General features: G+C 39.2%; 1 protein-coding gene and 1 pseudogene across 1 annotated transcript in view; one reads left to right on the plus strand and one right to left on the minus strand.

The window, feature by feature from the left end:
* Positions 1-23970, minus strand: part of ATF6 (activating transcription factor 6) — a 311275-nt gene that overhangs the window by 184723 nt on the left and 102582 nt on the right.
* On the plus strand, positions 5443-7141 carry LOC119526428 (annotated as a pseudogene).

Below are 23970 nucleotides of genomic sequence, written 5' to 3' on the forward strand. Positions count from 1 at the left end.
AGCTTAGAAGTTTCTGCACCTCAAAGGAATTTCTCAAAAAGGTAAAGAGGCAGCCAACTCAATGGGAAAAAATTTTTGGAAACCATGTATCTGACAAAAGACTGATATCTTGCATATACAAAGAAATCCTACAACTCAATCACAATAGTACAGACAGCCCAATTATAAAATGGGCAAAAGATATGAAAAGACAGTTCTCTGAAGAGGAAATACAAATGGCCAAGAAACACATGAAAAAATGTTCAGCTTCACTAGCTATTAGAGAGATGCAAATTAAGACCACAATGAGATACCATCTAACACCGGTTAGAATGGCTGCCATTAAACAAACAGGAAACTACAAATGCTGGAGGGGATGTGGAGAAATTGGAACTCTTATTCATTGTTGGTGGGACTGTATAATGGTTCAGCCACTCTGGAAGTCAGTCTGGCAGTTCCTTAGAAAACTAGATATAGAGCTACCATTCGATCCAGCGATTGCACTTCTCGGTATATACCCGGAAGATCGGAAAGCAGTGACACGAACAGATATCTGCACGCCAATGTTCATAGCAGCATTATTCACAATTGCCAAGAGATGGAAACAACCCAAATGTCCTTCAACAGATGAGTGGATAAATAAAATGTGGTATATACACACGATGGAATACTACGCGGCAGTAAGAAGGAACGATCTGGTGAAACATATGACAACATGGATGAACCTTGAAGACATAATGCTGAGCGAAATAAGCCAGGCACAAAAAGAGAAATATTATATGCTACCACTAATGTGAACTTTGAAAAATGTAAAACAAATGGTTTATAATGTAGAATGTAGGGGAACTAGCAGTAGAGAGCAATTAAGGAAGGGGGAACAATAATCCAAGAAGAACAGATAAGCTATTTAACGTTCTGGGGATGCCCAGAAATGACTATGGTCTGTTAATTTCTGATGGATGTAGTAGGAACAAGTTCACTGAAATGTTGCTATATTATGTAACTTTCTTGGGGTAAAGTAGGAACATGTTGGAAGTTAAGCAGTTATCTTAGGTTAGTTGTCTTTTTCTTACTCCCTTGTTATGGTCTCTTTGAAATGTTCTTTTATTGTATGTTTGTTTTCTTTTTAACTTTTTTTTTCATACAGTTGATTTAAAAAAGAAGGGAAAGTTAAAAAAAAAAAAAAAAGAAAAAAGACAAACAAGGAAAAAAAAAAAAAAAAGATGTAGTGCCCCCTTGAGGAGCCTGTGGAGAATGCAGGGGTATTCGCCTACCCCACCTCCATGGTTGCTAACATGACCACAGACATAGGGGACTGGTGGTTTGATGGGTTGAGCCCTCTACCATAAGTTTTACCCTTGGGAAGACGGTTGCTGCAAAGGAGAGGCTAGGCCTCCCTGTATTTGTGCCTAAGAGTCTCCTCCTGAATGCCTCTTTGTTGCTCAGATGTGGCCCTCTCTCTCTGGCTAAGCCAACTTGAAAGGTGAAATCACTGCCCTCCCCCCTACGTGGGATCAGACACCCAGGGAAGTGAATCTCCCTGGCAACGTGGAATATGACTCCCGGGGAGGAATGCAGACCCGGCATCGTGGGATGGAGAACATCTTCTTGACCAAAAGGGGGATGTGAAAGGAAATGAAATAAGCTTCAGTGGCAGAGAGATTCCAAAACGAGCCGAGAGATCACTCTGGTGGGCACTCTTACGCACACTTTAGACAACCTTTTTTAGGTTCTAAAGAATTGGGGTAGCTGGTGGTGGATACCTGAAACTATTAAACTACAACCCAGAACCCATGAATCTCGAAGACAGTTGTATAAAAATGTAGCTTATGAGGGGTGACAGTGGGATTGGGAATGCCATAAGGACCAAACTCCACTTTGTCTAGTTTATGGATGGATGTGTAGAAAAGTAGGGGAAGCAAACAAACAGACAAAGGTACCCAGTGTTCTTTTTTACTTCAATTGCTCTTTTTCACTCTAATTATTATTCTTGTTATTTTTGTGTGTGTGCTAATGAAGGTGTCAGGGATTGATTTAGGTGATGAATGTACAACTATGTAATGGTACTGTAAACAATCGAAAGTACAATTTGTTTTGTATGACTGCGTGGTATGTGAATATATCTCAATAAAATGATGATTAAAAAAAAAAAAAACATCATGGCTGTAAATTCAAGTGCAATCTCTTTTTTGTTACATTTACCATTAATTCAGACAATTCATAAAATAAACACTTTCCCCTTTCTCAGCCAATACTATTTTTTAGGGGAATGGGCAAAATATTGAATGAAGAGTCCTAACTCCTCTATTTGCAAATGCCAACTGCTTTCTATCTGTCGGAGTGGCTATTACTCTACTAGTAGTTAAAACAAGAGCTCCAGGGTGTGTGTCCTAGCTCTGACACCTACTGGCTGTGACTTCAGTTTCAGCATCTATAAATGGGAATAATAATACCTACCTTATGGTACTGGAAGGAATAAGTGAATTAATTCATACAGACTTCTTAGACTAGTACTTGGTGCATAGTAAGTGTTTATTAAATGATAGCTTAAACACAACCAAAACAGCTACCTTTACCAAGCACAGACGGTATAACATACAGTCAACCTGATTGTTCTGGAACTAATTATCCTCACCATTTTATTCATCTTCTTTCCGTACAACTGCCTTATTTTCATTTATCTCTCATTTACAAATTACCAAAAGAATAGGAAAGAAAATGAAAGGAAAAAATGCTAGTTTATTGAGAATTCTGTTAAAAGGGCTGAGATAGAAAAGCATATAAGGCATACAAATTATCTGCACGTTTCCTAGTTCTAGCTCCTCAAGTCATGGATTGTGAGAAACTGACTGTGGACATGATACATTAATGCCATTTTATGTTCAGAACAAACAGACACCAAGAAACATAAATGCATAGCACACAACCACTGTAAATGCTGACATTAATTATAACTCAATTAAAAACAATGTGTAGAATGCCCCTTAAAATATGTTTCAAATGCTTCCTGGAGTGACAAAACAGACCAAATTTGGAGACAAAAAAAAAAAAAAAAATGACATCAATGGCTAAATGCCTAGAAGCCTAAGTGATATGTCATAATTACATACATATTTCCATACATTCAAAAGTTCCAAATTTATTCTATGCTACCTCAATATTAGGCTAGATCTTCACTTATTACAAAATAAAGCTGCTTATTCCTTTATTATTTATGTTTTGCAGAGCCTACAGAATATGATTCTACCTGGATGTACAAAGTACTGAAAATAGGGTTGAGGAAGCTTTACTTCAGACACACCATTCGCTGGTACTTGTTCTATATTGACTAAGATTTGGGGTCTGAAGAAAATATCAAGTACACAACTTACACTCTGACAACAGTTCTCTCACCAGGTGTAATTTTTCACTGAACCCCTCTCACGAGATAGAAAGCAGCAGAAATTACTGCATTATCTCCTATTATCTTTGAAAGTGACCTTTAGTGTCTTACTCAAGGTAAAGAAGGAAGTTAGCAAGGAATGTAGGTTTCTGATTTCAACTGCCTTTCCTTTCACCATTACAATTTAAGTCTGGGGAAAAAGATAGCCAAGGAATACACACAAACCACCAGGAGACCCCTTATAAGCCTCCCTGTATACAATTCACATGAAGACCAAAACTAGAGAAAAACATCAACAGAATGTTCCATATCCTCAAAACTTAGCTCCACACCCAACAAATTCTATGCCATTTTTTTCAAACAAAGGATGAAATCTATAGAAGTTAAAAGACAAGAGAAACAACTTTGCCCAGGCACTTTTTACAAGAACACGAATAAATTAGACTACTTGGGGAAAGCCCTGCCCTTGGCTCTTCTACTTTTCTGTTCTCCCAGATTCAACAGCACCTGGTATTTAATTGTACTGTATTTCTTAGTTTATGTATCATCTTGATAAATGTGGAAAGTACTTTTAGCCAAGAACTTGAATTAGATTCCATTTAAAAATCTGACTGAACAAAACCATGTATACTTGGTTTGAATTCTGACATTTAAGTTATACAGTAACTTTTAATCTACAGCCAACAGTGACATCATACAGCAAAATGTGCTCAGCAATTGAACAAAAAGAAAAAATTGGAGCCAGATTTGGGGGCAGGCTCATCTCAGGATAAGAAGCTAGAATTCTTCCTGTAAAAGAATGAAAAACTGACAAACTTAGAGAATGCTGGAATAAAGACATTTTATTTATAACCAGTTGCAGACAACCCAAACTCAATGCCATGTGGTCACCTTTTCCTCAAAACACAGTCTCATAAGAAAACCACAGAATAGCTGGCCCTCAAGATTTACCCTTCTTCATCCAAGTCTTATGTCGCAAACTATAAAGAGTCCGAATCTAGTGAGGGGATAGTGCCTAACCCAAAAGAAGGGAAAAGCACTGTCAATTTTAAACATTTGTTAATTTTTTAAAGACATAGCATATTTAAAACCTCCTTGAAATACTGGTTTATTATTTGCAGAAAGAAAGATGACTATAGTGACCTTTAAAATAGAAAGGGAAAAACAAAACAAAGGAACCTATAAACTGTAGTCCTATATTACGGGAAGAATTTCCTCTCACAGGATTATGCTATTTCCTATTCTATCCAAAAGAGAGGCCCAGAAATTTCCTCAACTATATAAGACAAACCTATAAACAGAGGTGCCTGTTTAGAGATTTAATAAAATTTCCCTCATGTACAATAACTTCTAATTTAATAGATAAGTGCTCTTATAATTTCCTTGGGACCAAGGTATGGAAAGAGAGAGGAAACTACGTACAGTAGTTTTCAACCCTGGGGGACATATTTCTGAACCACCTGAGGGAAAATGTTTTGTTAAATATAAATGCCCTAGACCCATCTTAGGTCTTGGGTAGAGCTCAGTTAGCTGTCTTTTTAAGATTCCATAGTGATGACAATGTGCAGCCAAGATTGAGGACCGCTGTGAGGGAAATTAACAAAGTCATCCAAACTGTTCAGGATTCAAGGAAAATTTGTGAAACATCAGACAACCTTTTCTGATAAAAACTAATCCCTACCCTTTATGAAAATCAACTAAGCTCAGAACATAACAAATCTCACAATAAACAATAGATTGCAAGTAGTGTTTAAGACTGCTGATTTTCCAACTAATTCTTAATCACCCTGTTTTATAAATAACCAAGTATTTTAAGCACAACTTGTTGCTGGTTAAACTTTCTGTTGCTAACCTAACCTTTTGGGAGTTCTTTTCTTTCCCTTCAGATTAATCTATTTTTCCTTTCTCTCCCCTTATTTCTCCCTCTTTTCTTAAATTCAACTTCCCTCTATCAAGAAATATTTTTACAGGTCTGTAAAATGAAACCGGCCGCACTCCCTGCAGGTCACAGCCTGACGCCGCGTGGGCCTCCAGTCTCCTGCAGCCACCTCCCCAGGCATGGCACAGGGCCTTGCTGCACCATGGCAGCAACACGGCACAGCACTGTCGACACCAAGGCTGATGGCAAGACCATTCTAAAAGGCCTTCAGTCCATTTTCCAGGAGCAGGGATTGACGGAGTCAGTGTATACCTGGCAGGACCATGGCTATTTAGCAACCTACACAAACAAAAACAGCAACTTTGCCAATTTGAGAATTTACCCACATGGATTGGTGTTGGTGGACGTTCAGAGTTATGACAGTGATGCACAAGGCAAAGAAGTTGACAATCTTTTGAATAAAGTAGAAGAAAGAATGAAAGAACTAAATCAGGACACTACTGTGAAGTGATTACTACCCATTGTAGGAGGAGGAGCCATTGACAGATACTGGCCTACTGCTGATGGACACCTGGTTGAGCATGACTGTTCTAGTTTGCTAATGCTGCAGAATGCAAAACACCAGAGATGGATAGGCTTTTATAAAATGAGGGTTTATTTTGCTACACAGTTACAGTCTTAAGGCCACAAAGTGTCCAAGGTAACACCCCAGCAATCGGGTACCTTCACTGGAGAATGGCCAATGGCGTCCGGAAAACCTCTGCTAGCTAGGAAGGCAGCTGGCGTCTGCTCCAAAGCTCCGGCCTCAAAACGGCTTTCTCCCCAGACGTTCCTCTCTAGCAAGCTTGCACCTCTTCAAAACATCACTCCCAGCTGCACTCAGTGAGTTTCCTCTCTCTGAGTCAGCTCATTTATATAGCTCCACTGATCAAGGCCCACCCCAAATGGGTGGGGCCACGCCTCCATGGGAACATCTCATCAAAATGATCATTACCCACAGCTGAGTGGGGCACACTCCAAGCAAATCTAACCAGCACCAAAACTTCTGCCCCACACAAGACCACAAAGATAATGGCATTTGGGGTACACAATACATTCAAACCGGCCCAATGACATAGATGAAGTGGCTTATGATAAAGACTCACCTTATCAGAACATTAAAATTCTACACTCAGAGCAACTTGGAAATATTCTTATCCTCAGTGGAGATGTTAAGTTGGCAGAGAGTGATTTGGCTTATATCCAGGCCATCATGGGCAGTGGAAAAGAAGATTACACTGGCAAAGAAGTACTGATTCTGGGAGGTGGAGATGGGAGGATATTATGTGAAATAGTCAAACTGAAACCAAAGATGGTCACTATGGTAGAGACTGACCAAATGGTGATTGACAAGTGTAAGAAATATATGTGAAAACTTGTGGAAATGTCTTAAACAATCTTAAAGGAGAATGCTATCAGGTTCTAATAGAAGACTGTATTCCAATACTGAAGAAGTACACCAAAGAAGGGAGAAAGTTTGATTATGTGATTAATGATTTGACAGCTGTTTCAATCTCCACATGTCCAGAAGAAGATTCCACATGGCAGTTTCCCAGTCTGATTCTTGACTTTTCAAGTATTAAAACAGGATGGGAAATATTTTACACAGGGGAACTGTGCCAATTTGATGGAAGCCCTGTCACTCTATGAGGAACAGCTCAGGCGCCTGTATTGTCCCGTAGAATTCCCAAAGGAGATCATCTGTGTCCCTTCATACTTGGAGTTGTGGGTATTTTACACTGTTTGGAGGAAAACTAAACCTTGAAGATTAATATCACCTAATCATGTGTTCTGCAAATAGCCATCCTGACCTTTATAAGCTGTAGGTGACACTGAAATGAGTCAGGCAATTGATTGTGAATTCCTTTAAAGTTTTTTTAAAATTATTATTTTTAATTTAAAAAAAGCAAATGGAAAAATGTATATTTTGATGAGCTAGGGTGTTATTTTTTAAAAGTCAGCTAAAGGATGATAGGCAACCCAATGAAGGCTGTTGAATGCACTGAACCCCTAGAATGTGATTTTTGTTACTTTTGATTTCTGTGTTGGCTTTTTTGTTTTGGTAGACCCTCAAATTGGACATTGGGAAGAATGAACAGCATTGTTTTGTTCCTGAGGGAAGTTCTTGATAGTGTTTTGTGCCAGTTTGAATGTACTGTGTCCCCCAAATGCCATTATCTTTGATGTAGTCTTGTGGGGCAGACGTTTTGGTGCTGATTAGATTTGCTTGAAGTGTGCCCCACCCAGCTGTGAGTGATGACTCTGATGAGATATTCCCATGAAGGCATGGCCCCACCCATTCATGGTGGGCCTTGATCAGTGGAGCCATATAAATGAGCTGACTCAAAGAGAAGGAACTCAGTGCAGCTGTGAGTGATGTTTTGAAGAGGAGCAAGCTTGCTAGAGAGGAATGTCCTGGGAGAAAGCCATTTTGAAACCAGAACTTTGGAGCAGACGCCAGCCACGTGCCTTCCCAGCTAACAGAGGTTTTCTGGACACCATTGGCCATCCTCCAGTGAAGGTACCCGATTACTGATGTGTTACCTTGGACACTTTACGGCCTTAAGACTGTAACTGTGTAGCCAAATAAACCCCCTCTTCATAAAGCCCAATCCATCTCTGGTGTTTTGCATTCTGCAGCATTAGCAAACTAGAACATGTTTCTTGACAAAAAAATTGACTTAGATAATAAAATTTGGTGCTTATAAGAGAATTTTTAAAAAAAGAAACTGTTCATTCCTCCCATCCCACCCTTTTTCCTACACTATGTGAAGGCAAAATAATTTATTCAAGGCTGAGATTTACATCAATCTTGGGGGGGTGGGAGATAGTTAAACTTGCCTAATGCCAAAATGGCCTTGAGGTACAAACTTAAAAACAGCAACAACAACAGAAAATTTACATGTCAATCAAAACATCAGCACAAAGTAGCACTGAAAACCATGCCTCTGACATGACCACAAGTCTGATTTTCAAACACTTCTTTAAGGAAATAAAAAGCCAAGAGGAGGAAATTCTAAAGATTAAGCTCCCTCCCCACAAAGAAAAATTATCTCTTCCTCAACTTCATAAAATGAATATTTGATAACCACTTATCATTTCCTAACCAATTTCAGCAGCTATTAGAAAGGTTAGTTTATTAAGAATGATTAGAAGAATCTGGTTTTATAAGAGAAAGTAGTAATAATGAGATAAAGAGAGCAGCTATAAAATCAAAGAGCCTTAGAAAATGTACAACCAGGAGGAAAAAAAAAAAAAGATTCATGGCCCAGGAAGTAAAAAAGGCTTTTTCTAAAAATCTTTTTTAAAAATTAGGCAAAAAAGGGCTGGGGGGTGGGAGGAACAGCTTCATTTCCATCTCTGTAGTATACCTTGGTTAGTATCATACACTTCCCCCAGGATATCCGTCTTTCCCCCTTTATAAAGCTTTAATGTTAATCTCTTCTGTGATGTCTCTCCTTACAATTACCATCTCCATTTATCCTCCTCTTCTTGGTATAACACTCACAACATACATTACATTACTCAGTATTTATTATAGTATTTCTTACATTAGACACTGTTTCATGCCTTCCTCCTCTGTAGGGAACACGATGCCCTATAAGACTTGGCCACAGCCTACTCTTTCATCCCTATTTCTTCCCATCCCTCACAACACATCCTATGCTCATTCACATTAAATGATTCATTTGTTCATTCATTTAACCACTCAACCATTCATCCAACAAACATGTATTAAGCAGCTACAATATGCCAAGCAGTATCTAAAAGTCAGGTATGCTCTAGCCACATCTGACTCCTTCCTGTTGCCTGAAAAAGCCATTGTTTTCCACCCCTCAATATGTTTCTCAGAGAATTCCTTCTACCTAGAATGCTCTTGTCTTGATCAGCCTGACAAACACTTCTTAGCAATTCACAGCAGCATACATTGTCTATCTTGTGTTATACACACTATGCTAGATGCTAAGAACGTAAAAAAGGAATAAGGCAGAGTTTCTATCCTTAAAAAAGCCAAGACACTATAGTGGTGAAGACAGACACACTAACAAATAACTAGTAAAATGTGGTAAGTGCTATGATAAATACAGTATGATGTGGGAACACCAAGAAGTGATACTTAGCCCAGCCTAGGGGTCAAACATGTTCCAGTGCCACTTCTGAATTTTGCAATAACAATTCCCTTGCTTTTCTTTATAGTTCTACCACATATGCATACATCCACAAGTACAGTTTCTCTAGTTTGAACTTTACATAAATGGAATCATATTATAAATATTCTTCCTCAATTTGCTTTTTCCACACAATAATATAGCACATCTATTCTGATAAAAAGCATTTTTTTTTGACATTCAGTAAGAATACCATCTTCTTTGATCCTTGGGTTATATAGAATTATGCTCTTTATCTTGTAATAGTATGGGAGCTTTTAGTCATCATTTTTTTTGTTATAGAAGTCTCAATAGCACTGGCAGCAAATGTGGTCCATAAGTTAGATTCTTTGAAATTTGTGGCTATTTCCTTTATGACCTAGTATGAGATTAATTTTTAAATATTTTCCATATATGGTTGAAAAACTGTATGTGGAGGAGCTAAGATGGCGGCATAGAGAGGAGTGAAAGACTGTTAGTCCCCCCCAGAACAATTCATAAATGACCAAAAAACTAGTAAATAACCCGGAATAACAGCGGGGAGACAAACATGACTGTCCACTCATCAAACACCAACCTGAATAGGGAGGAATGCCCGAGATCACACCATAATCTGTAAGTAAAACTGTGGACCTGCGTTGAGAGCCGAGAACCGAGACCCGAGAGCCCCTCCCTCACAGAAGCCGCGTGGTGCACTCTCTCAGCTGAGCTCCAAGTGAGGTTTTAATATTAACTGCTCAATACAGACAGCGAATCCTCAACAAGCAGAGAGAGGCTTTTGGTGACAACTGACCTTGGGAGAGTCGGGGGACATATCTGTCTCAGGACAGGGAGCCCAGAGGATCAGGTGCTATCTCTGGCTGATGGGTAAATCCGGGAGTTTTTCTGTCCCTTTCCCTCTCTGTGGAGAAAACCTCACCTGTTCTCAGCCTGCAGCACTGTGCAGTAAAGACAGCCTCAGACATTTTAAAATCAAAACACATCGATCAGCAGTCACAGAAACAAAGAACTTATTGATATGCAAATGATATCTCTGGAGGGGGCATAGCTTCCCAAGAGGAAAGGGAGGGGCCCAGCTCTACTATCCGTCTTTCAGTCTTTCCGGAACCAGACCCAAAGCCTGGGGGAGGAGAGCCACAGGCCACACCCTCTTACAGAGGCAGTGACAGGTGCATCTGCCTGGCAGAAAGGCACAGGTGTCTCAATACTCTAAGAAAAGCCATCAGGGAAACCAGATACTGAAATATTACCTCTTTCTGTGATCTGAGCGTGTTCTTATCTGGGAAAACCTGATTGGGGTGGCCTGGGAGGTCAGATGCCTAGACAACAGAAAACTACAACCTACACTAAGAAAAACGAAGCTATGACCTAGTCAACGGAACAAACGTACACTTCAACTGAGATACAGGAATTTAAACAACTAATGTTAAATCAATTCAAAGAGTTTAGAGAATATTTCACAAAAGAGATAGAGGCTGTAAAGAAAACACTGGGCATATATAAGGCAGAAATCGAAAGTTCAAAAAACAACCAGTAGAATATACGGAAATGAAAGGCACAACACAAGAGATGAAAGACACAATGGAAACATACAACAGCAGATCTCAAGAGGCAGAATAAAACACTCAGGAACTGGAGAACAAAATACCTGAAAGCCTACATGCAAAGGAGCAGATGGAGAAAAGAATGAAAAAATATGAGCAACGTCTCCGGGAACTTAAAGATGAAACAAAGTACAAGAATGTAAGTATCATTGGTGTCCCAGAAGGAGAAGAGAAGGGAAAAGGGGCAGAAGCAATAATAGAGGAAATAATCAATGAAAATTTCCCATCTCTTATGAAAGACATAAAATTACAGATTCAAGAAGCACAGCATACTCCAAACAGAATAGATCTGAATAGGCCTACGCCAAGACACTTAATAATCAGATTATCAAATGTCAAAGACAAAGAGAGAATCCTGAAAGCAGCAAGAGAAAAGCAATCCATCACATACAAAGGAAGCTTAGTAAGACTATGTGCAGATCTCTCAGCAGAAACCATGGAGGCAAGAAGGAAGTGGTGTGATATATTTAAGATACTGAAAGAGAAAAACCACCAACCAAGGATCCTATATCCAGCAAAGCTGTCCTTCAAATATGAGGGAGAGCTCAAAATATTTTCTGATAAACAGACAATGAGAGACGTTGTGAACAAGACACCCACCCTACAGGAAATACTAAAGGGAACACTGCAGAGTGATAGGAGAAGATGGGAGTGCGTGGTTTGGAACACAAATTTTGGGAGATGGTAGCACAGCAATGTAAGTACACTGAACAAAGATAGATATGTATATGGTTGAGGGAGGAAGTTTGGGAGCATGTGAGACACCAGAAGAAAGGAGGAAAGATAAAGACTGGGACTGTGTAACTTGGTGAAATCTAGAGTGTTCAACAATTGTGATAAAATGTACAAATGTGTTCTTTTACAAGGGAGAACAAGCAAAGTCAACCTTGCAAGGTATTAAAAATGGGGAGGCATTGGGGGAGGGATGCAATCAATGTAAACTAGAGACTGTAACTAACAGAATCATTGTATTATGCTTCCTTTAATGTAACAAAGGCAATATACCAAGGTAAATGCAGATTGGAAGAGGGGATAGGGAAGGCGTGTTGGACACTTGACATTGGTGGTGTTGTCTGACTCTTTACCCTACTTTGATTTGGGGCTGCTTTTCCTTTTCCTACTTCCTGGCTGTCATTTTTTTCCTCTTTCTTTTCCCTCTCTACCTTCTTTGACGCTCCCTCCTGCCTTGTGGAAGAAATGTAGATGCCGCTATACAGATAGTGGTGAAGGTGGTGAACACATAAATATATGACCATACACAGAACCATCGACTGTTTACTTAGGATGGAATGTATGGGTTGTGAACAAAACCATCTTAAAAAAACAAATGGGTTGATGTTAAAACCTCAAGGGCAATATACTGAATGAAATAAGCCAGACACATAAGGACAAATATTGCAGGGTCTCACTGATAAGAACTAATTATAATATGTAAACTCATAGACATGAAATATAAGGTACCAAGATATAGGACAAGGCTTAAGAATGGGGAGTGGTTGCTTAGCATGAGCAGATGTTCAACTAGGATGAACTTAAATGTTTGGAAATGAACAGAGGTGTCGGTAGCAAGATATGAGAATAGCTAACAGCGCCGAATGGTGTGTGAATGAGGTGGAAAGGGTAAGCTCAGAGTCATATATGTCACCAGAAGAGGTCAAAAGATGGGAATGTATAAAATTGAATCCTATGGTGGGCAATGTCCATGATTAACTGTACAAATATTAGAACACTCTTCCATGAACCAGAACAAATGTATGACAATACAACTAGAAGTTAATAATAGAGGGGCATGTAGGGAAGAACTATATACCTATTGCAAACTATATACTACAGTTTGTAGTATTTCAACATTCTTTCATAAACAGTAACAAATGTACTATACCAACACTAAGAGTCAACAATTGAGAGGGGTTGGTTAGGGATATGGAAGTATTTGAGTTTCCTTTTCTTTCTCTTTTTTTTTTTCATCTTTCACTTTACTTCTTGTCTGGAGTAATGAAAGGTTCTAAAAATTGAACAAAAATTAAGTGTGGTGATGGATGCACAGCTGTATGAGGGTACCAGGGGCAACTGATTGTACACTTTGGATCTTTGGATAATTGTATGGTATCTGAACAATCCCAATAAAAATTTAAAAAAAAATACTGTATGTGTTCCTAGATGCAGTGTTCTGTATACATCCATTTGATCATACTAATATTCAAATCTTCTATATTCCAGCAGATTTTTTGTCTATATGATCTATCTATTACAGAGAGAGGTATGCTAAAATTTCCCATAGTGATGGTAGAATGTCAATTTTTCCTCATAGTTCTTGTCAATTATTGTTTCCAAGCTCTATTATTAGGTACATATTAATTTAGAACTGTTATATCTTCCTGGTGAAATAAATTTTGTAAACAATATATAGTGACTATTTCTAGTAATGCTTATTATCTGTAAAGTCTATTTGTCTGATATTATTAGAGCTATTCCAGCTTTCTCTTGGCTACTATTTGCTTTTGACTTTCAATCTTTCTGTATCTTTATGTTTTTAGGTATTTCCCTTGTAAATAGCATAAGGTTGAGAACCTAAGACGGCAGCTAGAAGATACAGGGCAAAAAAAAACCTCCATGAAAAATACTAAATAAAAGCCAGAAAGTGACCCAGAACACCAGTTCCAGCGATGCACCAGCTGAACAAGGTCTGCTAAATCCACAAGGACCATGCACTTGGTGAAACTGGGAGTCTGCATTCTGAATCGAGTGAGTAAGCTTGCTGAATATCTGGCAGCCATGCTGTGGTGTGGGGAAACCATGGGTTGGTGTTTGGAGGTGGACTAGTTCTTTTTTAAAAAAAACAAAAGCGGCTGCAGATACGGCAGCAAGAACCACACAGTGAAGCGTGGCAGGAACAGGCTGGGTGAACGCCTCAGTATCTGGTGTGGAAGATAGCCTTTCGCACACCTGCTGCTAACTGTCTCAGAGCGAGGAAGGCAGAGGTGAGCAAAAAGGGGAAAATAACCATGCCCCTTGCAACCATCTTCCCGGCAGCTCCCACCCGGTGCCGGTGCCACAGCCCAGAGCTGTGCCAAAAAACCCAGTGTGAAAGGAACTGTTTCCAGCAATGCGCACACGTCACAATATCAGGCGTGGACAATAGCCTTTTGCACACCCACAGCTAACTGTCCCAGAGCCAGAAAGCGGAGCTGTGCGAAAAGAGGGAAATAAACACACCCCATAGAGCCATCCTTACAGCAGGCTGGGAATGGACCTACACTGCCCGGCAGCCCAGAACTTCCTTTGAGGGAAGGACGTAGCACAATCTTCCCTCAGCAGAGGCCCTAGAAGGGCATGGCTTGGAAGAGAGACCCACTTGGAAATCCCAGGGACCATAAGCCAATACCAAGGACTTGTGGGTCAGCGGCAGAGACTGTCTGTGGCAAGACTGAAATGAAGGTTTAGACTCTTGCAACAGCCTTAAATCTCCAGGAACACATGGGAGGTTTGATTTTTAAAGCTGCCCTCCCTCCCTAACTGCTCAGACACACGCCCCACATTCGGGGCGGACAGCACCAACAACACACCCAAACTTGGTGCACCAATTGGACTCCACAAGAATCAGACCCCTACACACCACAAAGACAAAGTTGAGGAGAACTGACTTGAGGGGAATAGGTGATTCGCGGACACCATCTGCAGGTTCGTTAGAGACAGTGTACGCCACCAAGCTGTAGATCTGACAAATCAGAGATCAGTCTTTGGATAATCCTTCATATCCTAAAAGAACCCTATCAAGTAAAGCAAATGCCAAGAGCCCAAAAACAACAGAAAATTTTAAAGCATATGAAAAAAACAGACAATATGGAACCCAAACACCCAAATCAAAAGATCAGAGAGGAGCTAAGATGGCGGCATAGAGAGGAGTGGAAGACTGTTCGTCCTGCCCTGGAACAATTCATAAATGACCAAAACACTAGTAAACAACCTGGAATAACTGCAGGTAGACAAACATGACTGACCACTCATCATCCACCAACCTGAATTGGGAGGAATGCCGAGATCACAGCATAAAATCTGTAAGCAAAAACTGCAGACCCGTGCTGAGAGCTGCAGACTCGTGCTGAGAGCTGAGAGCCAAGAGCCCCTCCCTCACAGAAGCCGTGCAGTGCTAGAGAACAGCACTCTCCAAACAAGCGAGTGAACTCAGCCCAGCCCCAACTGGGGTTTTAATATTAGCTACTCAATACAAACAGTGAATCCCCATCAAGCAGACAGAGGCTTTTGGTGACAACTGACCTTGGGAGAGTCGGGGGACATATCTGTCTCAGAATGGGGAGCCCAGAGGATCAGGTGCTATCTCTGGCTGATGGGTGAACCTGGGCGCTCTCTGTCCCTTTCTCTCTCTGTGGAGAAAACCTCAGCCATTTTCAGCCCACAGCACTTTGCAGTAAAGATAGCTGCAGCCATTTTAAAATCAAAACACTTTGATCAGCTGAATCTGAGAAACAAAGAACTTATTGATATGCAGATGACCTCTCTGGAGAGGGCATAGCTAACCAAGAAGAAAGGGAGGGGCCCAGCTCTACTGCCTGCCTTACCGGAACCAGACCCCAAAGCCTAGGGGAGGAGAACCACAGGGCACACCCTCTTACACCAGCTGGTGACAGGCTGACAGGTGAACCTGCCAGGCATAAAAGCACAGGTGTTTCAGCCCTCTAAGAAAAACCATCAGGGAAACTGGATACTGAATATTGCCTCCTTGTGTGACCTGAACCTGTTCTCATCTGGGAAAACCTGATTGGGTTGGCCTGGGAGGTCAGATGCCTAGACAACAGAAAACTACAACCTACACTAAGAAAAACGAAGTTATGGCCCAGTCAAAGGGACAAACTTACACTTCAACTGAGATACAGGAATTTAAACAACTAATGCTAAATCAATTCAAAAAGTTTAGAGAAGTGTTCTAGTTTGCTAATGCTGCGGAATGCAAAACACCAGAGATGGATTGGCTTTTATAAAGAGGGGGTTTATTTGGCTACACAGTTACAGTCTTAAGGCCATAAAGCGTCCAAGATAACACATCAGTAATCGGGTACCTTCACCGGAGGATGGCCAATGGCATCTGGAAAACCTCTGTTAGCTGGGAAGGCACGTGGCTGGTGTCTGCTCCAAAGTTCTGGTTTCAAAATGGCTTTCTCCCAGAACGTTCCTATCTAGCAAGCTTGCTCCTCTTCAAAACGTCACTCACAGCTGCACTCAGTTCAGTCTCTTTGAGTCAGAACATTTATATGGCTCCACTGATCAAGCCCACCCTGAATGGGTGGGGCCACGCCTCCATGGAAATATCCCATCAGTTATCATCTACAGTTGGGTGGGGCGCATCTCCATGCAAACAACCTAATCCAAATGTTCCAACTTAATCCCCACTATTATGTCTGCCCCACAAGATTGCATCAAAGAATATGGCTTTTTCAGGGGGACATAATACATTCAAACCGGCACAAGAAGATTTTGCAAAAGAGATAGAGGCTGTAAAGAAAACACTGGGCATACATAAGGCAGAAATCAAAAGTTCAAAAAAAACAACCAGTAGAATATACGGAAATGAAAGGCACAACACAAGAGATGAAAGATACAATGGAAACATACAACAGCAGCTCTCAAAAGGCAGAAGAAAACACTCGGGAACTGGAGAACAAAACACCTGAAAGCCTACACGCAAAGGAGCAGATGGAGAAAAGAATGAAAAAATATGAACAACATCTCCGGGAACTTAAAGATGAAATAAAGTACAAGAATGTAAGTATCATTGGTGTCCCAGAAGGAGAAGAGAAGGGAAAAGGGGCAGAAGCAATAATAGAGGAAATAATCAATGAAAATTTCCCATCTCTTATGAAAGACATAAAATTACAGATTCAAGAAGTGCAGTGTACTCCAAACAGAATAGATCTGAATAGGCCTATGCCAAGACACTTAATAATCAGATTATCAAATGTCAAAGACAAAGAGAGAATCCTGAAAGCAGCAAGAGAAAAGCAATCCATCACATACAAAGGAAGCTTAATAAGACTATGTGCAGATCTCTCAGCAGAAACCATGGAGGCAAGAAGTAAGTGGTGTGATATAATTAAGATACTGAAAGAGAAAAACCTCCAACCAAGAATCCTATATCCAGCAAAGATGTCCTTCAAATATGAGAGAGAGCTCAAAATATTTTCCAACAAAGAGACAACGAGAGACTTTGTGAACAAGGCACCCGCCCTACAGGAAATACTAAAGGGAGCACTACAGAGTGATAGGAGAAGATGGGAGTGTGTGGTTTGGAACACAGTTTTGGGACATGGTAGCACAGCAATGTAAGTACACTGAACAAAGTTAACTATGAATACGGTTGAGAGAGGAAGGTTGGGAGCATGTGAGACACCAGAAGAAAGGAGGAAAGATAAAGACTGGGGCTGTGTAACTTGGTGTTCAACAATTGTGATAAAATGTACAAATATGTTCTTTTACAAGGGAGAACAAGCAAATGTCAACCTTGCAAGGTGTTAAAAATGGGGAGGTATTGGGGAAGGGATGCAATCAACGTAAACTAGGGACTGTAACTAACAGAATCATTCTATTATGCTTCCTTTAATGTAACAAAGGTGATATACCAAGGTAAATGTAGATAAGGGGGGTGGATAGGGGAGGCATGTTAGACACTTGACATTGGTGGTGTTGTCTGACTCTTTACTCTACTTTGATTTAAGGTTACTTTTCCCTTTGCTGCTTCCTAGCTGTCATTTTTTTTTTCTCTTTCTTTTGCCTCTCTACCTTCTTTGACTCTCCCTCCTGCCTTGTGGAAGAAATGTAGATGTCCTTATATAGATAGTGGTGAAGGCGGTGAACACATAAATATGTGACCATACAGAGAACCTTGATTGTCTACTTAGGATGGAATGTATGGTTTGTGAACAAAACCATCTTAAAAAAAAAAAAAAAAAGGGTTGATGACAAAACCTCGAGGGCAGTATACTGAGTGAAATGAGCCAGACACACAAGGACAAATATTGCAGGGTGTCACTGATAGGAACTAATTATAATATGTGAACTCATAGACATGAAATACAAGGTACCAAGATATAGGATGAGGCTTAAGAATGGGGAGCGGTTGCTTAGTATGAGCATAATTGTTCAACTAGGATGAACTTAAATGCTTGGAAATGAACAGAGGTGTAGGTAGCAAGATGTGAGAATAACTAACAGTGCTGAATGGTGTATGAATGAGGTAGAAAGGGGAAGCTCAGAGTCATATATGTCATGAGAAGGAAAGTTGGAGGTCAAAAGATGGGAATGTATAAAACTGAATCCTACAGTGGGCAATGTCCATGATTAACTGTACAAATATTAGAAACCTCTTCCATGAACCAGAACAAATGTATGACAATACAATTAGTTAATAATAGAGGGGCATATAGGGAAGAAATATATAACTATCGCAAACTATATACTACACTTAGTAGTATTTCAATGTTCTTTCATAAACAGTAGCAAATGTACTATACCAACACTACGAGGCAACAATTGAGGGGGTTGGTTAGGGATATGGGAGGATTTGAGTTTCCTTTTCTGTTTTTTTCTTTTTTTTTTTTTTCATCTTTCACTGTACTTCTTGTCTGGAGTAATGAAAAGGTTCTAAAAATTGAACAAAAATTAAGAGTGGTGATGGATGCACAGCTGTATGAGGGTACCAGGGGCAACTGATTGTACACTTTGGATCTTTGGATAATTGTATGGTATCTGAACAATCCCAATAAAAATTAAAAAGGGAAAAAAAAAGATCAGAAGAGACACAGTACTTGGAGCAATTAATCAAAGAACTAAAGACAAACAATGAGAGTATGGTACAGAATATAAAGGACATGAAGAAGAGCATGGCACAGGATATAAAGGACATGAAGAAGAGCATAAAGAAGGCATTGCAAGAGTAAATTTTAAAAAAGTTGATCTTATGGAAATAAAAGAAACTGTTGACCAAATTTAGAAGATTCTGGATACTCATAGTACAAGACTAGAGGAAGCTGAACAATGAATCAGCAACCTCAAGGACAACAGAATGGAAAATGAAAGAACAAAAGAAGAATGGGGAAAAAAAATCAAAAAAATCAAAATGGATCTCAGGGATATGATAGATAAAATAAAACATCCAAATATAAGACTCATTGGTGTCCCAGAAGGGGAAGAGAAGGGTAAAGGTCTAGAAAGAGTATTCAAAGAAATTATTGGGGAAAACTTCCCCAACCTTCTAAACAATATAAATACACAGAGCATAAATGCCAGCAAACTCCAAATAGAATGAATCCAGATAAACCCACTCCAAGACATATTCTGATCAGACTGTCAAATACTGAAGAGAAGGAGTAAGTTCTGAAAGCAGCAAGAGAAAAGCAATTCACCACATACAAAGGAAATAACATAAGACTAAGTAGTGACTACTCAGCAGCCACCACGGAGGTGAAGGTTAGTGGTATGACATACTTAAAATTCTGAGAGAGAAAAATTTCCAACCAAGAATATTTATCCAGCAAAGCTCTCCTTCAAATTTGAGGGAGAGCTTAAATTTTTCACAGACAAACAAATGCTGAAAGATTTTGCTAATAAAAGACCTGCCCTACTTCAGATACTAAAGGGAGCCCTACTGACAGAGAAACAAAGAAAGGAGAGAGAGATATGGAGAAAGGTTCAGTAGTAAAGAGATTCAATATTGGTTCATTAAAGGACAATAAGAGAAAGAGGGAAAAAAATATCTCTGACAAACATAAACCAAAGGATAGGATGGCTGATTCAAGAAATGCCTTCACAATAATAACATTGAATGTAAATGGATTCAACTCCCCAATTAAAAAATATAGATTTGCAGAATGGATCAAAAAATATGAACCTTCAATACATTCCATGCAAGAGACTCATCTTAGACACAGGGACACACAGAAATTGAAAGTGAAAGGATGGAAAAAATACTTCAGGCAAGCTACAGCCAAAAGAAAACAAGAGTAGCAGTATTAATATTAGATAAAATAGACTTTAAATGCAAGGATGTTATGAGAGACAAAGAAGGCCACTACATACTAATAAAAGGGGCAATTTAACAAGAAGAAATAACCGTCATAAATGTTTATGCACCCAATCATGATGCCACAAAATACATGAGACAAGCACTGGCAAAACTAAAGGAAGCAGTGGATGTTTCCACAATAATTGTGGAAGACTTCAACACATCACTCTCTCCTATAGACAGATCAACCAGACAGAAGACCAATAAGGAAATTGAAAACCTAAACAATCTGATAAATGAACTTGATTTAACAGACACATATAGAACATTACATCCCAAATCAACAGGATACACATTCTTCTCTAGTGCTTATGGAACTTTCTCCAGAATAGACCATATGCTGGGACATAAAACAAGCCTCAATTATTAAAAAAAAAAAATTGAAATTCTTCAAAGCACATTCTCTGACCACAATGAAATACAATTAGAAGTCAATAACCATCAGAGACTTAGAAAATTCACAAACACCTGGAGGTTAAACAACACACTCCTAAAATAAATGGTTTATAATGTAGAATGTAGGGGAACTAGCGATAGAGAGCAATTAACGAAGGGGGAAAGATAACCCAATAAGAAATGGTAAGCTATTGTGGGTAAATTTAACATTCTGGGAATGTCCAGGAATGACCATGGTTTGTTAATTTCTGATGGGTATGGTAGGAATAAGTTCACAGAAATGTTGCTATATTAGGTTATTTTCTTGGGGTAGAGTAGGAACATGTTGGAAGTAAAGTAGCTATCTTAGGTTAGTTGTCTTTTTCTTACTCCCTTGTTATGGTTTGTTTGAAATTTTTTTTTATTGTATATCTTTAAAAAAAATTTTTTTGGATATAGTTAAAAAAAATGAGAAATATATGCAGAGCCCCCTTGAGGAGCTGGTGGAGAATGCAGGGGTGTTAGGCTTCCCCACCTCTATGGTTGCTGATGTGCTCACAGACATACGGGACTGGTGGTTTGATGGGCTGAGCCCTCTACCACAGGACTTGTCCTTGGGAACACTGTTGCTGCAAAGGAGAGACTAGGCCTCCCTATAATTGTGCCTAAGAGTCTCCTCCTGAATGCCTCTTTGTTGCTCAGATGTGGCCCTCTCTCTCTAGCTAAGCCAACTTGGCAGGTGAAATCACTGCCCTTCCCCCTACGTGGAATCTGACACCCAAGGGTGTAAATCTCCCTGGCAACGTGGAATATGACTCCCAGGGAGGAATCTAGACCCAGCATCGTGGGATGGAGAACATCTTATTGACCAAAAGGGGGACGTGAAAAGAAATGAAATAAGCTTCAGTGGCAGAGAGATTCCAGAAAGAGCTGAGACGTCACTCTGGTGCACAATATAGACAACCCTTTTTTAGGTTCTAATGAATTGGAGTAGCTAGCAGTAAATACCTGAAACTATCAAACTACAACCCAGAACCCTTGAATCTTGAAGACGATTGTATAAAAATGTAGCTTATGAGGGGTGACAATGTGATTGGGAAGGCCATATGGACCACACCCTTCTTTGTACAGTTTATGGATGGAGGAGTAGAAAAATGGGAGGGGGGGTGGAGGAAGAAAAAAAAAAAAAGGAGGGCACCCGTGTTCTTTTTTACTTTGGTTGTTCTTTTTCACTTTGGTTTTTATTCTTATTGTTTTTGTGTGTGTGGTAATGAAAATGTCAAAAATTAATTTTGATGATGAATGCACAACTATATGATGGTACTGTAAACAATTGAATGTACGCTTTGTTTTGTATGACTGCATGGTATGTGAATATATCTCAATAAAAATGAATTAAAAAAACAAAAAAAATGTACACATCTTAATTAAGGTATGTACACTTTCAGAATATTTTTAAAAGAAATTCTATTTCATCCATCTTGAATGCAACTGTTTACTATAAGGCCCAATTTTTCTACATAATACACTTAAGCATATTTTCTACAAATATTATTCTGGAAATTCCTTGCAAATTATTTGAACATAGTGGATGATGTGCCAGTTTGAATGCATTATGTTCCCCAAAACGCCATTATCTTTGATGCAATCTTGTATGGACAGCTGTATTAGTGTTGATTAGATTGTAATTCTTTGAGTGTTTCCATGGAGACGTGACCCACCCAACTGTTGGTGATAACTCTGATTGTATAATTGCCATGGAGGTGTGACCCCGCCCATTCAGCACGGGCCTTGATTAGTTTACTAAAGCACTATATAAGCTCAGACAGAAGGAGTGAGCTCACTACAGCCAAGAGGGACACTCTGAAGAATGTACAGGAGCTCAGAGAGGAACATCCTGGGAGAAAGTCATTTTGAAACCAGAACCCTGGAACAGATGCCAGACACGTGCCTTCCCAGCTAACAGAGGTTTTCCTGAAGCCATTGGCCATCCTCCAGTGAAGGTACCTGATTGTTGATGCCTTATTTTGGACACTTTATGGTCTTAAGACTGTAACTGTGTAACCAAATAAACCTTCTTTATAATAAATAAATAGATAGATAGATAGATAGATAGATAGATAGCATAAGGTTGAATTTTTCTTTTTTCCCCTCTCCAGTCTGACAATCTTTGCTTCTAAATGCACAGTTCAGTCCTCTTCCACTTATTGTGGTTACTGATACTATTCTAAATTCATTTCTATCACCATATTTTGTCTTTCTGTAATCTAGTAGTTCCTTTCTTTCTCTTCTTCAGGATTGAGTTCCCCCCCCCATCCCATTCCATGTTTTTACCTCTTCTATTTTTTGGAATGATACACTCTAATTATATTCTGTTAGAGATTACCCAAACACTTTAAAATGCCAATTTAACTTAAGTCTAAGTTACCTCCCAAACAAGAATAGAAACTTTGAGTGCTTTAACATCAACCACGCCCTTCCCAATTTATCAACTATTATTGTCCAGAAATTCTTCCATATATTGATGTCACAAACTAGACATTGTTAATGTTTTATATCATCACATTTCTTAAAGCTTTACATATGTTTATTATTTTGTTGCTGGCTATTCATTTCTGAATCTCAGGCCATGTTTTGAGGCAATTTTCCTTTTTCCTGAAATACAATCTTTAGAAAATTTTTTTAGTGAGGGTCTGCTAATACTAAACTCTAATTTTACTTTTCTTAAGATATCTTTATGCAACCTTTACACTTGAAAGGTAGTTTCACTAGATACAGACTCCTAGGTTGAGTTCTTTTTCTCAAAACCTTGAGAACATCTTTCCACTGACTGGCATATACTGATATGGTTGAGAAATCAGTTGCCAGTCTAATAGGGATCCTTGTAGGTAATTTGTCTTTTATTTCAGCTGCTTTTAAGATCTCCTGTTTGCCTTTAGTGTTCTGTATTGTCACTATGAAATGGCCAGGTATGGATATCATTTTTGTTTATTTAGGCCTTTTAAAAAATTTTTCCTGGGCATTTTTATTTATCCCAACTCTGTTCAATCTGAGGGTTGGTGTCTTTCATCAGTTCTAGTGTATTCTCACTTATTAGCTCTTCAAATATTGTCTTCCCTCATTTTCTCTATTTCCTTTTGAAATTCCATTTAGATGTATGTTGGACCTTGTCACTCTAGTCTACCCTTCTGTCTCTATTTCTCTTTTAAACTATACTTTCTTTCTTGTTTTGTTTTGTTTAATTTTTTAATTTCTCATCATGAAATAATTTGATTTAGAAAAGAGTTGCACAAATAGTAGTTGCCATATACCCTTTCCCCAGTTTCCCCAAGTATTAACATTTTAAATAACCATAATACAATCATCAAAACCAGGAAATTCACTTTGACCTAGAGAACTTATTGAAATTAACTAACCTAGACCTTATTCATATTTCACCAACTGTCCTACTAATGTTTTTCTGTTCCAGAATCCAATCCAGGATCACA

This window comes from Choloepus didactylus, chromosome 2, assembly GCF_015220235.1.
Source record: "Choloepus didactylus isolate mChoDid1 chromosome 2, mChoDid1.pri, whole genome shotgun sequence".
Taxonomy (NCBI): domain Eukaryota; kingdom Metazoa; phylum Chordata; class Mammalia; order Pilosa; family Megalonychidae; genus Choloepus; species Choloepus didactylus.